The sequence below is a fragment of the Pinus tabuliformis genome, chromosome 9 (genome assembly GCF_031772625.1).
Source record: "Pinus tabuliformis cultivar Carrire ecotype Pingquan chromosome 9, CPIR1, whole genome shotgun sequence".
NCBI lineage: Eukaryota > Viridiplantae > Streptophyta > Pinopsida > Pinales > Pinaceae > Pinus > Pinus tabuliformis.
Window position 1 is genome coordinate 251,218,011 of NC_142307.1, and position 15,249 is coordinate 251,233,259.

The window sequence follows — 15,249 nt, forward strand, 5'->3', positions numbered from 1 at the left end:
ATTACTTTCACCTGAGCGCTCTTTTCTTTTGCATTTCAATGCAAATCCAATACATTAAAAAAATGATCTATGCACTGCTGTGCATCTCCCTTGGTTTTTCCACTGCTGCGAGCTTCATCACCACTCAGCAAAAACATACTTCTCCCTTGATCTTCACGGATAACACTGTTGTGCATTATCCTCTCTCACACTACGCCCTTCTCATTACCATAAGCAACACACACAAAAATTACATATATATGACAACAAGAAAAACATACTTCACGTTTTCACTTCCCATGCTTCCGTAAAAGAAATAATAAAAATTAAATGCTTTTACCAGCTTTTACTTGTGCCCATACTCCCGCTGAAATAAAATTAAAAACTTCACCAAAACTTACCAACCCACAGTAAATTGCATTTACTGTTTTACTGACATTTACTGGCGGTCAATAAATGTAACTTTTACTTTACGTCAAATTTATTTGCTGCTGGCCTGTACTTCAACCATTGACTTCAATTGGATCGCATCACAGAATCTCTTTTGGCAGAACACAAAAGTGGAGCACACACACATATGGTGTGATCTGCGATATGCGATCGGATCGCATCGCACCATCGCAATCGGAGAAATCAAGTGAACAAAACGGAGGGTGACAAGGTGAGTTTGCGATTTGCGATATGCGATGGATCGCATCGCAAATAAAATGAAGCTTCAATTGAAATTATTATTTCAACATGCTTCAATTGCTTAAACGAATAGAAATATCACTTACTAGAAATGGATTGGCAAGTACACAAAATCGTAAGCAGAAACTAGCCCGTCTTGTTGCACAGTGTTGATCCAGCACAGCCAAAAGCATTTTCTGACTACAAAACAACAACATATAACAAAATCAAGTACTCTCAGTGCAAAAGAATCAACTATGTATCATTAGTATTCCTTTTGTTTGGCTGAATCAAGAGTCGTTCCCTCTATTTCATTAAGCCAAAAATATTTTACATAGTGTACAATCGTCCACGAGGCATTGTGGACTCAGAAAAAAGGATTTCCAACCGCTTAAGGTTTGACCCCCCAACCCAACACAATTAACCTCCAAACCCTTTAGAAAACAAACAATGTTTGTTCTAGATGGTTAGCAGGGCGTGTGAAAATCCACGCATTTACCCGCGCAAATGCTCACCAGACTTGCCTCTTTAATCGTGACCATGCAATCCACTTTTTCAATCCGACAGCAGAGGAGGATATCGCCGTGTGAAGACACTTATTGATTAACGCCATGGCCCCACCAAATTGCACAATCATTCCTGATCGTTGATCCGCACTGCGACATCCAACGGATGAGAGAAATATTGCATAGTTCATGGGCACCAAACTTTAGTGTGCGATGAGCGTTGTTTATGATCCTGGCCCCCAGCCACATGTCGGAACCTATATGGAGTCACTTCCAAATCGCTAATACCACTTCTTTCTTGAGAGGGGTGCGATCAACCACAAACCACTCGGGAAGTGGTTTTGCCTCTCAGAAAGGGAAATTATGGGTGATACAACTGCTGGAAAATTCAGGATCCCCGTCCTTCGCCTCCTTATCACTACTCCTGAACCCGAAACCATGGTTAGTGCTGATCTTTCCCTTTGGGCTGCCACCCGCTAAACTGAGAAATCCATCCAACATACACTGGGGATTTCTAAAGTTGAAATTACCGGTGCTGCTGAGGCCAACCATGGCCTGCCTCCCTCCAAAGACCTGTCTGACAAAAAATAGTGAATCATATAGAGAACTATTCATTGAGACCTTACCTCTATAGCTTTGTTTCGATGCACTTCTCTATCCTCTTCCGCTTGGTTATGACAAAGTACTTTTAAGTTTCCCTAAGACAAGACTTGCCACCCTATCGAAACTCTACGTTCACTACAGCTCACACCTTGGTTGGCCAAAATATCCACCAGTTTGTTGGTATTTCTATGCACATGGTTGAACCTTATCGAGCGTAGTCCCTAAAGGTGACCCTGAATTCTTTGGAAAACCCGGATTAACCTCCAATGTTTTAAGACTTTCTCCGGCCCTGTTCCATAACTAATTCTCTTGATCGAGTCAGTGACTAACTCAGAGTCAGCTTCTATAATCACATTTAGGCAGTTATCTTGCTTCAGAAATTCTAAGCATTCCTCCAAAGCCATTAATGCTGCCATATTGTTGCTGGCTCTTCCCAAATGACAATGGAAGAGGAAGAGAATGCTTCCTTCTTCATCCCGAAGAACCCCTCCAAAACCCGTTGTTCCCGGTTGCCTTTTGAAGCTCCATCTATGTTGTATTTCAAAAACCCTTTCGGGGGAGGATGCCAGAACTCCTCATTTTCCATTTTGATTGCTTTTCTTTCGAAGCCTTGTGGAATAAGCCCCTTCATACCCAACTGCCTGAGAATTCTCGTTTCAGCCTATGAGGGAGGATTTTTGGGGTCATTCATCATTGTGGTGCCGACCGTCTCCTTAAGCTATTTTAAGATCTACTCAAACAAGCGAAGAGAGGGATTCTTTTCATTTTTGAAGATTCTCTTGTTCCTTTCTTTCCAAACACTCCAAATAATGAAGCTTGGCATAAGAGCCCAAGCAGAGTTAAGAACTTCGTTATCCGAAAAAATTCTTCTCCAATTGCTTAGGGTGTTAGTGATACTCCCTTTGTCCTTGTTGGTCTGTTGGAAAATGGTGGCAAATGTATCCCATAACCTGGAGGTGAAAATGCAGCTATTGAGAAGATGTTCCATTGTCTCCTCTTGGGCTTCACAGAGTTGGCATTTGGAAGGCTCCAGCACACCCTTCTTCCTAACATTGTCCCAAGTCAAGATTTTCTTGTGATGAACTAGCCACATGAAGAGTTTGATCTTCATCCAACCTTGGTGTCTCCATAGGTTTTGCCAGATCCTATGCAAAGCATGGGAATCCAGCTCAAGGTGAATACCTTTTGCTTCCTTAATATTAAAGGTTCCTTCTTTGTTGTTGCACCATCTTAGTTGGTCCTGCCCCCCAGTTACTAAAATCATCCTTTGCTCCAATATTCTTGTAAGGGCCTCTGTTTTTATTGTCATTCCTGCACTCTATATTTCTCCATGTTCTCCATTTTCCTGTATTGTGAGCATGATCCCAAAAATCTTTTACCCATATTAATCCTTGGTTATTTGTCTCGTGCTTAAGGCCCAAAAAGTCCTCTTTTAACAGTGTTGGTTCTTGTTGCCATTTATCCTCCCAGAATAGTGCTAGATCTCCCTCTCTGATTTCCCAAAAAATGTTTTTTTGTACTATGTCTCTTTTCCCCCAAGCCTTGTTCGAGATGGATGAGCCCTTTATACTTCTGGACATCCTTATGAGATCAGTATATTTCCAAGAGGTGGCATATTTTTCTTTCCAGATACTTGCCCATTGAGCCTTTGGATCTTTAACCCAACGCCACCATAGTTTGGCCCCTAAAACATTGCTGAGAATCTCCTGATCATCCAAGCCTAGGCCCCCTTGGTTCTTGGGTTTACAGATCTTTTCCCATGAGACTAAGGCCCATTTCTTCCTTGTCTCCTCCTTGCCCTAGAGAAAGTCTCTTTGGATGTTTCTGAATTGCTGCAAGACTCCTTTTGGAGCTGGGAGTGCTGATAGCATGAAAACTGGGATTGATTGGAGCACCACCTTTGTTAGCACCAGTCTACCAGCCAGATTTAAAAATATGATGGTCCATTTTCTGACTTTATCCTGCATCTTATTGATCAACTGTTCCCAAATGCTCTTGTGCAAAGTTTTAACAGTTAGAGGAACTCCCAAATACTTTGAAGGGAGGGAATCCCTTTGAAAGCCTAGAATTATGGAGATATTTCTCTGAATAGCAATATTGGTATTAAAGAAAAATAGTTTAGATATGGAAAGATTAACTTCCATACTTGTAGCTATGGCAAAGTCATTCAGTATTTGTTTGTATGCTAGAGCCTCCTTGACTATGAGGATTCCCTGTAACATGGTATCATCTACAAATTATTGATGAGTCAATGCCTATCCATTCTTCAATAGTTGAAGGCCCTTAATTTTACCCGTTACTCTAGCATTCTTGATAGACCACCCAAGTCCTTCCATCATGAGGATGAAGAGAAAGGAAGAGAGCAGATCTCCCTGTCTGAGGCCTCTTGAAGGAAGAGAAATCTCAGAGGGAGGGCCATTAACTAGTATTGAAAAGCTGGCTAAAGTCACCAGGGCCATGACCCATCTGACCCAGTTATGATCAAATCCAAATGCAATAAGAACTTTCCTAGTGTAGGTCTAGTTCACTTTATCATAAGCTTTGGCTATGTCCAGTTGCATGATCATTCCAGCTTTCCTTTTGCTAGTTAACGAGTGAACCACCTTGTGAGCTTGAATGATGTTATCTAGTATTTGTCTGCCTTCTACATAACCGGATTATTCCCCTGAGACAAGAGTAGGAAGCAGAGGTTTGAGTCTGTTGGCCACTACCTTGGATATTATCTTGTATACCACATTGCATAAAGCTATGGGTCTATACCTTTCTGGTGTTTGAGCATTGTCTTGTTTAGGGATCAGGGAGATGAAGGAGGTATTGAGCACCTTCAAAATAGTTCTGTTCAACCTGGAATCCTCCACTACATTCAAAATATCCTGTTTAACAATATTCCAACAAGCTTTAAAGAAATCCACATTGAAGCCATCCGGGCCTGGTGCTTTTCCATTCTACATATCTTTGAGGACCTCACTGACCTCCTCTTCAGTCACTGGCCTGTTAAGATTGAAATTGTCCTCTCTAGACACCAGCTTAGGTATATGTCTAGTTAAGTCCCTGATGAAATGTTCTCTTTCTTGATTGTTTTCCTGAGCTATGCCTCAGAAGTGCTGAACTAACACCGCTTCTATATCCTCATGGGATTGTTGAATCTGCCCGTCCTCGTCCTTGATCGAAGAGATTCTGTTGTGAGCTCTGTTCACCATGGTGGATCTATGGAAAAATCTAGTATTATGCTCTCCTTCTTTTAGCCATTGAACTCTAGATTTTTGTCTCCAAAATATTTCCTCTTGTTTACACAAATTTTCCCATTCTTGATGATGTTTCTTAACTTGATCACTTTTGTCTTTATCAAAGCCTTCCTTGATCATACTTGGTTGAGTTCCTGCATTTTATTTTCAACAGATTTCTTTCCAACAAAAATATTGCGAAAATCCTTCTTATTCCAATCTTGAAGCCTCAGCTCGATGTGCTTTAATCTTTTGTGTAGAAGGAACACTCTTGTTCCCTGAATCTGCAAATCTTCTGCCCACCAATTTTCAATATTGCTGATGAATTCTGGGTGTGAAAGCCATATATTCTCAAATTTGAAAGGTCTATTCCTAGGGGTACCTATGCCCTGGATCTCCATTTGAATCGGCCAGTGATCTGAGCCTCAAAAGGGAAGAACTCCCACTATTATTTCCTTATCTATGAGCATAAGGTCCTCAGAGATAATGAATCTGTCCAACTTGGAGGCTACATGAGACTCTCCTCCTCTTTTATTGTTCCATGTAAAGAGGCCATTGTTTGTTTCAATGTCAACTAAATTCATATTATCTGTAAATATTTGAAAGGCTAAAGAGTCTTTACTTAGAGCTCTGGTTCCCCCTTTTTCTCTGAAAGTGATTTCATCATATTGAAGTCCCCTCCCATGATCCAAGGTATCCCTCCATGTCTGTCCCTAAGTTCCATAAGGGAATCTATAAACCTAAGTTTATCATCTATCCTCTCAGGGCCATAAACATTCGTGACTAGATAGGTACCCCTATCTCCTATAGGTTGAATAACCACTGATAAATAATTTCTAGATGCCTCAGCATCTATTATGCCAATTTTTTGGAGGTTCCAGAGAGTGAGAATGCCTCCTGTTGTGTTCTCTACTTTAACTTCTAGAAACTCAAATCTACTGAGCCATTTTCTATGTATTTGTCTTAATTTTTGAATGGAACATTTCATTTCCTCAATGAAAATTATATCTGGAGATGCATGTTTCATTCTATTACTAAGCATTCTCTATTCCAAGATGTGAACTTCATAATTAAATATTTGTAAAGGAGTAGTTGGCTAGATCTTTCATATGACCTGAGTCTATCATAAGCTTTCCACATTCCATCAATAGCTCATTCTACTTTTTCTTGCCTCTTTTTTTTCTTGGGTTTCTAGGTGCTAATCCCGGAGTAGTTTTTATCGTTTTCACACCTTCGTTACTCTGCCTGTTAGTGTTTTTTCCCTCCTCCAAACCCTTAGACTAAGTTTTCCATAAATACAACTATTATATTCTATTGAGCTCTTCTTGAGGTAACGATTCTACCCCACCGGTTGTTCCCTGAATCAAGAACCCTTCCAGATCTAGGTGTTCTCTTTCAAGAATCTCTTGTAGCTCATCATCCTCTAGTTCCATCTCACTCTGGGTCATTTCTTGATCCATCTCTGGTTCTGTATCACTCATCATGATCCCTTTCTGTTTGTCATTTTCCTGTGTTTGTTCACGGTTTTCTTCTTTCTCCTTCTCCCCAGGACTTCCTTCCATTGCTTGATCTTCTGTTGTTATTTCTTCATCCTCTTCAAGAACTTGGAACTGGTTCTGACTAACTTGTTGTCCTTCATTTTGGTGTTGCTTTGGCCATTTTTACTGCCTTTTCCTCTATGTACCACTTTGTGAAAGCTATCAGGGTCTTTCATTGTATTAGTTTTGCTTTTATTCTCTACTTTACTGAGAGGGAAGTCTCTGAGTAGGTGCCCATGTTCATGGCATCTACGACATCTGAACGGAATATGCTCGTAGTCTACTGTTTGCACCCATTCTTCATCAAAAACTTCCAAGATTACCTCATCTGGAAGAGCTCTGGATAGATCCATCTCCACACATATCCTTGCAAAGGAAGTGTATTTTCCCCTTCTTGTAGCTTCAGAAGCTTTGACAAACCGACCTAATTTATTGCCTATGGTAGCTAACGATTCAGTTTGCCAGTAATCAAGAGGTAGAGAATAGAGTCTTACCCAGACCGGGACCGAAGTAAAAGTCTCATGCTCCGGGACAAAATTCATCATCCATGGCCACATATAGAGACCTGCTGCTGCGTAGAAGTAGGGCCCTCCTTCAAACACTCTATCTTTATCTTCAATATTTGTGAACACCACAGTGAAGAATCCCTTTGACCCAAGATGTAGATCAATGCTCCCTTTAGGTTTCCAGTGGTATTTGATCCATGTTTGTAAAGCTTTTTCTGTGGGCCATAGTCCCATGAATTTACAGATAATTGCATAAGTCCACATGTGATCCTTGTGCGCCTGCAGCGGAGGATCATTTAAAACTACTTTGGGTGTGATTTCAGCTTTGGGTTTACAAGGTCCCTTTTGTTTTTTGTCTTTTGTTCCCTGTTTTTTGTCATCTTCCTCGTCTTTTGTGCTATTATTCTCCTTCATTTTGGTGCCATCTATTTCCTCTTCCATATTTCTTCTTCCTTCCTCTACAGTACCTCTAACATTTTCTGGAGGTTTCTTGCCCTTATTGGCCATGACCTCCTTATAGGAGGGAGTGGAGCTCCTTCCTCTGCATCCTTCCACGGAGAAAAACCCTTGTAGCAATCTGAAATCCTAGTTGTTCGCTCGCCACCCTTTCCAAGCTCTACTTGAAACCAAAAAATCCCTATTTACATCATTAATATCATTTGATATTAATTTTTATTTTAGTTTAATTAACATAAAATAACAAATAAAAAAATAAAAAATTGTAAGCTTGGTAGGACTTTGATTTTTGTGTTTTTACATGTCCTTTAATCACACCGCTAGAGAGAGGATATCACAAGATTTGAACCCAAAACTTATGATTCGGTGAGACTTCATTTTCATGCTCATTGCCACTTGAACTACCCTAAACAAACAAATAAATAAAATTTATTACTTATACATTTCAATGTAATAAAAATAATTTAATCCATTTTTATATCATTTCCAACTTAATAATTCTATTTTAATAAATATATTCAACTAACCTTAATACCACTTTATAAAACTTTAATTTCACTACAATTTAAAATATTGCACTTTCAATTAAGTTAACAAATATTATAATTACTAAAATACCAAATAATATAATCATAATAAATATCGTCATTTTAAATTTATATAAGTTACATAGTATTAATTTATCATCTTAAAAAATATTTAAATTGTTAAACGATTTTCATTATATTTAAAACAAGTAAAATACACCATCCAATAAAGAATACTTATACTTATTTAAATATAATAGAGTAATATTATATATAAATATATATCTTCTATAATAATATAGAATAAAATATTAAAACGAAAAAAAATTCAAGCAAAATAAAATATTAAAATTCGTTCCTTCAAATAAAATTGTTTATACAAATGTTTAATTTTCTCTAAAATATATGAAAACCCAAGGGTGGAGAGGAGCTATTGGAATCTATAGGTTGAAACTATATAAAAAAAACCATGATACTTATATATCACTATAGATTTATCATTGATTTAGCGAGTTTAGAAAGGAATTAATTTTTTTTGGGTGAAAATCCTTTTGCACAGTACGAAACTTAAAAGATTTGCATTTCCACAAATTATATATATATATATATCCACATCCACAAATTTGGTTTATAATTGTACTTATGATGAATATACATAAATATAGATATATAATTTCACACCGTAAAACTATTTCTTATATTTCAAGATCAAATATAATATATTTAAATAGTTGGTATGAGATTCTAGTAATTCCAAACATGGTTATGGAGGTTGAGATGTTGATCCCAAATCAAATCTAGACTTAACACACTACATTAGTGGAACCATTATCTCCAACACTTCCTTTTAATGCTTCCATTAAAAAAAACAATACAGGAAACATATATAATCCACATTCAAGTCACAATTGTTTGGTATGGTCTTGATCAATGCTTATACCCACTCTAGAATCCGTTGGATTGCACTCTTTCTCCACTACATCTTCTCGCTTACCACTTGACCAAATTTGACCAAATTAAGATTTAACTACTTATAGCCATCATTGATGTATTTTTCATGATTAGAAATATTGAAATACTTCATTTGGTGGAATTGCATACCTCACTGTATTTGTTAGATAAATTAGTCAAGTAACGGAATTGTTCTATGGACATGCTCCCATCTGTTATATGACATAGTTGTTGGATTTACTAGTTATCTAGGATAGTTGTCTACATATTAAAATGTCAATCATACAACTTCGTCACTTAAAAATTTGAAAAGCACTCAAAATAACATGTAGCTAATGTTCCTAGCTTTACACGACCTGTGAGCTTTGTAATAGAACATAAACATAATTCAATCGAAATGTGTTCTCGTGGCACCATATATAGCAAGAAACGCCAATTTTAATTATGTTACTCTATTCTATTGTTGTTCCATCATCACGTAAAACTTTACAAAATAAAAATAAATATCCCTGAAAGGCTTCAAATTCTACATACTTCCAATCTAGATTTTTTTTAATTTTTATAACTACATTTTTCAGTTTATGTTTGAACCACATCACATCTGGAAAACTCTAATAACCATTACAATTACACACTATGATGACCAATTCTCTATCCTTGTGAGAGTTTGAGGACAAACATTGTATAAGTTAGAATGGGTGCTCAACTAATGAATGAGTGGCTTGCAATGTATCCATAATGACTAACATAAAGCATGGTGCTAAGAAAAAAAAAATTTCCCATATGATTCTTGAGGAAATTCTCTCCTCTTAATCATTATTTTGGTCCAAAATATATAATATATTTTCCTCCCCTTCTAGTAGGACCTGCGGTTCGCGCGACGGGCAGGGCGACTCCACCGTGTGAAGGACATGTGAAATATGAAACGAAATGAGCCAAGAAACGAGTTTATAAGGTGTTCGGCAAGTTGAGGGGGCGGTCCCACAAGTTGGGTGGGCTGACCCTCCTCTTGGGTGAGACAACACATGTTGAACGAGTCGGCTTGGGAGTTTGGTGTGGGTCGGCCGGCTGACATAACCCACCACCCGCCCATATATATTGGAGGGCATTTGGAGGCAAACGACCATCATTCGATGAAGACGAGTTCGAACAAGGAGTTCTGAAGTGCGTGGATGAGCCCACACGACAGGCGGAACTCAGGTGGAAAACTCATTCGGGAAAGTCATTCGGGATAGTCGTTTAGAAAATTCGTTCAGGAAAGTCGTTCAGAAAATTAATTCAGAAAACACGGGTGAGGTCGTTCGGGCGAGCCAGGTGAGGTCATCAGGCGAACCGGGTGAAGTCGTTCGGGCGAGCTAGGTGAGGTCGTTCGGGCGACCCAGGTGAAGTCGTGTGGCGACCCGGGTGAAGTTGTGTGGTGACTCGGGTGAATGAGGTTGGGTGAACGAGTTGGTGAACGGGTGGATGTGCGGACGGGCGGCAGGGTGAGGGTGCGTCGTGCACGCCGGAACAAAGAATCGTGCGGACGAGTGACTTGGGTAGGGCGTGTCGTGCACGACGAAACGGTGGAAATGGTGAAGTGTTGAGGTTGTGAACGAAGGTGTGACTTGTGTGGAGGCGCCCGTGTGTGGCGACTTGGTTACGACGAGACGCGCCCAATTTGGGCAAACAACATGATCGTGCGACGAGGTGAACGAAGGGTTGGTGAGTCGTGCGGCGATCGTGCGGAGGCGCCGACACGCTGGGCAACCGAGTTTGCCGAAGTTGAAAATTGGTTAAGTGTAAATTTGGGGTTTCCAAAGATTTAACTTGTACTTATAAAAGAATATTATATATATTGATTCGGGCAGACTCATATTGTAGGGAGTTGACCCTCCCTTTATACTATTGTGCATTTCTCTTGTATAATGTTGTTTATGTGAATGTTATGGGATTTCACTTATATAAAGGAAACATAATAATACTTGGTTGCGAAACAAAAACTAAGTAGGACAAGTGGTTAGGCATAGTCTACAATCATAAGTATTGGTGAAAAGAAAATGATGGTAGTGCCGCACCTTGCTATAATCGGTTGAAAGACTACTACAGGTGTAGGGGCGTGACAGGTGGTATCAGAGCTAGTCTGAGGACTTGGAGAAGTCTTGCAGGAAGTTGGGTGAAGCAAGTGTGTAAGCACTTGACAGTTGATGACAGGCGGTATCAGAGCTGGTGCCAGGGAGCTGGTGCTGGTGTTGAAGCGTTGAAGCTGATACACACCTGCCCTTTGTGATAGGTGGTATCAGAGCTGGTGAACTGAATCAAGGAGTGGATTCTACAAAGACCGAGTACTTGTCAGGAAGTTCAAGTTTTGTAGGTGACAAGTGGAATATCAGAGTGATTCAGGTGAATGGTGAAACAGGTTTAGGAGAGGTGAAGCTTAGTGCTTGGACCAAGCTGAACAACAAGGCATGGCAGGTTTGGAAGAATGCGAAGGGAAGCTCTTGCTTACCTTATACAAGTTGAAGCAGATGAAAGAAGAGAACCCCCAGATTCGAGAGAAGCTTGAAGAATTGGAAAGGAATGTTGAAGACGAACTTCTTCAACTTGGTTGGACAATGGAGCAGGATGAAGTTGCAGATTGTGCTGACAAAGAAGAGGAAGTTGTGATGATCAAGGATGTTGCAGATGTGACAACGATGGATTATGAATTTGAGATTGATCAAGTTGGACCAGGATCGTGTAGTTTGCAGACATGGACGGATGAGGATACTTATATGGAGGAGCCTCATGATGATGATGATGATGTAAGTACTATTGATACTTGTGTTTCACTTGAGCATTTGGTAGATGAACTGTATGTAGGGAAGTGCAAAATCAATTTTCCGAGGCTAGGGAGGATCTTACCATGGATGTCTACGATGAGACCTTGTATGGAGAAGCAAAGATTGTTGACTGTTGCAGGACTTGTTCGGGTTGTTTTTGACCTTATGATAGATGGTGCAAAGGCCCGTGACAAGGGAGGAACATGATGATCGTTGCAGAGGATTGGGTCATGCTTTAGCCACATGGAGAATTGGCTAAGTGCTCGGCATGACTCATGGAAAGATTGAAGGAGGGCACACACTTGAGGTACGATGATGCTTGGGTGGACTTCTCATGGCCGAGACCAAGAGCAAGTCTTGGTGGAACCTTTAGTGGGGGAGCTATGATGGAAGAGACTCATGATATGATGATGATATGGTTGGGTGACCAAGTTCACTAGACCAAAGATTGCAGACTTGGATGAGGATGATCGATTGTTGTGATGTGTCTACCTGGTTGGACTACATGGGCAACTTAGTCATGGACATTAGATTGGAGGCATGGAGCACGGTAGTCTTATGTAGGGACATTGTGCAGGAGTACTTGTAGAGGTGTCACATATGGGCATCCAACAAGGAGTGCCAAGGCAGGGATGTTGTGCAGGTAGATTTGTTGGTGTGACATGGAGATGTTTTGCTTATGAGCCGATGGAGTGGTTGTACACTTATGTACAACAAGGCCATGGACTTGGATGGAGTTGTGAGTAGACTATGGAGCATTCCAACTACATGGAGAGCTGAGGCATCTTGCAGAGACCTTTGGGTCGAGACTTGTATGTTTGCTGAGATGTTGGTTGGAGATGACTCATGGAGCTCATGATGACATGAGATTGTTGTGACTTTTAGGGACTTCATATATGGTGGACTTGGAGGATCTGATGCATTGAGGAGCTGAGGTTAGAGACTTTGATGCAAAATGGGGTGCATACTTTCAAGTACATGTATGTGAATGGCTTGAAAGAGTGACTTGATGTGGAGGATCGATATGAGACACTTTGGAGTGATGGAGTTACAACGATGATGATGCCTTGGTGACAACACTTGGGCATGGGTTGAGCCAAGACTTGACCACTTTGACACATGGGAGTTGATTGATCTATGATCAAAGGCAACACATGGATAGATGAGGCAAGTGTATACTTGTTTCTATGGCAGACTTGAGGGATGTCACATTGCAGATATGATGGAGGTTGCTTCATGGACTTGGATGTGTTGCATCGGGAGTTGGGTTGATGAGATGGTCTCTTCATAATGAGGAGGCACACATATGGATGATGATGTTGGCGTAGATGTGGTTGATTTCATGCAGCACATTAGTACTAGACATCATGGACAACATGTTGCAGATGAGACGAGGACTACTTCATGGACCTAAGCATGGCTTACACTTGTATGGAGATGGATTCTTGGTCGAGTTGAGGAAGTGACGAGATGTTTTGAGAAACAACTGATGGTGGCATGAGGATGTGCATTCTCATGGTTTGAGTGTGACAGTTGGACTGATCACCCGACTAGTTTAGACATGGGGGTCGACAGTGTACAGAGATGTGTTAGCATTGCGTTGGAGTATCATGGAAGCAGTTCACATGAGGATGATACATGATGAGGTCGAAACAATATGTTGCAGGAAGCATGTAGCTTGAGATGGAGGGGCCGGCCTTCCATGATGGGGAGCAGCATGTGGAGATTGTGACAGGGTGGTTGATGGTCATGGATTGAGATGATTTCCGGTGTATGACATATTGATGGGATGTATACCTTGGTATGGTGATCTTGGTGACAGATGGTTGCCGGGACAAGATATTCTCAAGGACGACAATGACTTCCAGTGGGGAAGGACGTTAGGACCTGCGGTCCATGCGACGGGCAGGGCGACTCCACCGTGCGAAGGACGTGTGAAATATGAAACGAAACGAGCCAAGAAATGAGTTTATAAGGTGTTGGGCGAGTTGAGGGGGTGGACCCACAAGTTGGGCGGGCCGACCCTCCTCTTGGGCAAGACAACACATGTTGAACAAGTCGGCTTGGGCATTTGGTGTGAGTTAGCCGGGTGACATAACTCGCCACCCGCCCGTATATATTGGAGGGCGTTTGGAGGTAAACGACCATCATTCGATCAACACGAGTTCGAACAAGGAGTTTTGAAGTGCGTGGATGAGCTCGCACGACGGGCGGAACTCAGGTGGAAAACTCATTCGGAAAAGTCGTTTTGGAAAGTCGTTCAGAAAAGTCGTTCAGAAAACTTGGGTGAGGTCGTCAGGGCACGCTGGGTGAGGTCGTCGGGCGACCCGGGTGAAGTCGTTCGGGCGAGCTGGGTGAGGTCATTCGGGCGACCCGGGTGAAGTCGTGTGGCAACCCGAGTGAAGTGGTGTGGCGACTCGGGTGAACGAGGTTGGGTGAACAAGTTGGTGAATGGGTGGACGTGTGGACGGGCAACCGGGTGAGGGCGCGCCGTGCACGCCGAAATGAAGAATCGTGCGGACGGGTGACTTGGGTAGGGCGTGCTGTGCATGACGAAACGGTGGAAATGGTGAAGTGTTGAGGTTGTGAATGGAGGTGTGACTCATGCGGAGGCGCCTGTGTGTGGCGACTTGGTTACAACGAGGCGCGACCAAGTTGGGCAAACAACACGATCGTGCGACGAGGTGAACAAAGGGTTGGTGAGTCGTGCGGCGACCGTGCGGAGGCGCCGATGAGCTGGCCAACTGAGTTTGCCGAAGTTGAAAATTGGTTAAGTTTAAATTTGGGGTTTCCCAAGATTTAACTTGTACTTATAGAAGAAGATGATATATATTGATTCGGGTAGACTCATATTGTAGGGAGTTGCCCTTCCCTTTATATTGTTGTGCATTTCTCTTGTATAATGTTGTTTATGTGAATGTTATGGGCTTTCACTTGTATAAAGGAAACATAATAATACTTGGTTGCGAAACACAAACTAAGTAGGACAAGTGGTTAGGCGTAGTCTACAATCGTAAGTATTGGTGAAAAGAAAACGATTGGTAGTGCCACACCTTGCTATAAGCAGTTGAAAGACTACCGCAGGTGTAGGGGCATGACACCTTCAGAGTTACAAAGATTTGAATCGAATAAGTTACTAGGACCCCAAGCTCGTCAACACTGCATGCTAGCTGAAGATCACATTCATTGTGAAGGGCTTTGTCAAGATCTAGAGAATGAAATGAATCCATGTAGAGATGGATATTTCACCTTAATTGATTTGTGCTCATACTCGGTGAATCACGTAGCAATACCAACAATGTGACTTGCTTTCCATTCTCACTAGACCTAATTCACTCTTAACATTTTTGAATTCACTCACCAAAGAATTTATGTTGTCTTTTCCAACATTAATCGATAAAACATTCAATTTAAGCTCCTCCTCATAATCCATTCCCACCTTTCTATTTTCACTGGTCCTACTTTTCTCTTGACATTTTTGAGTTCACT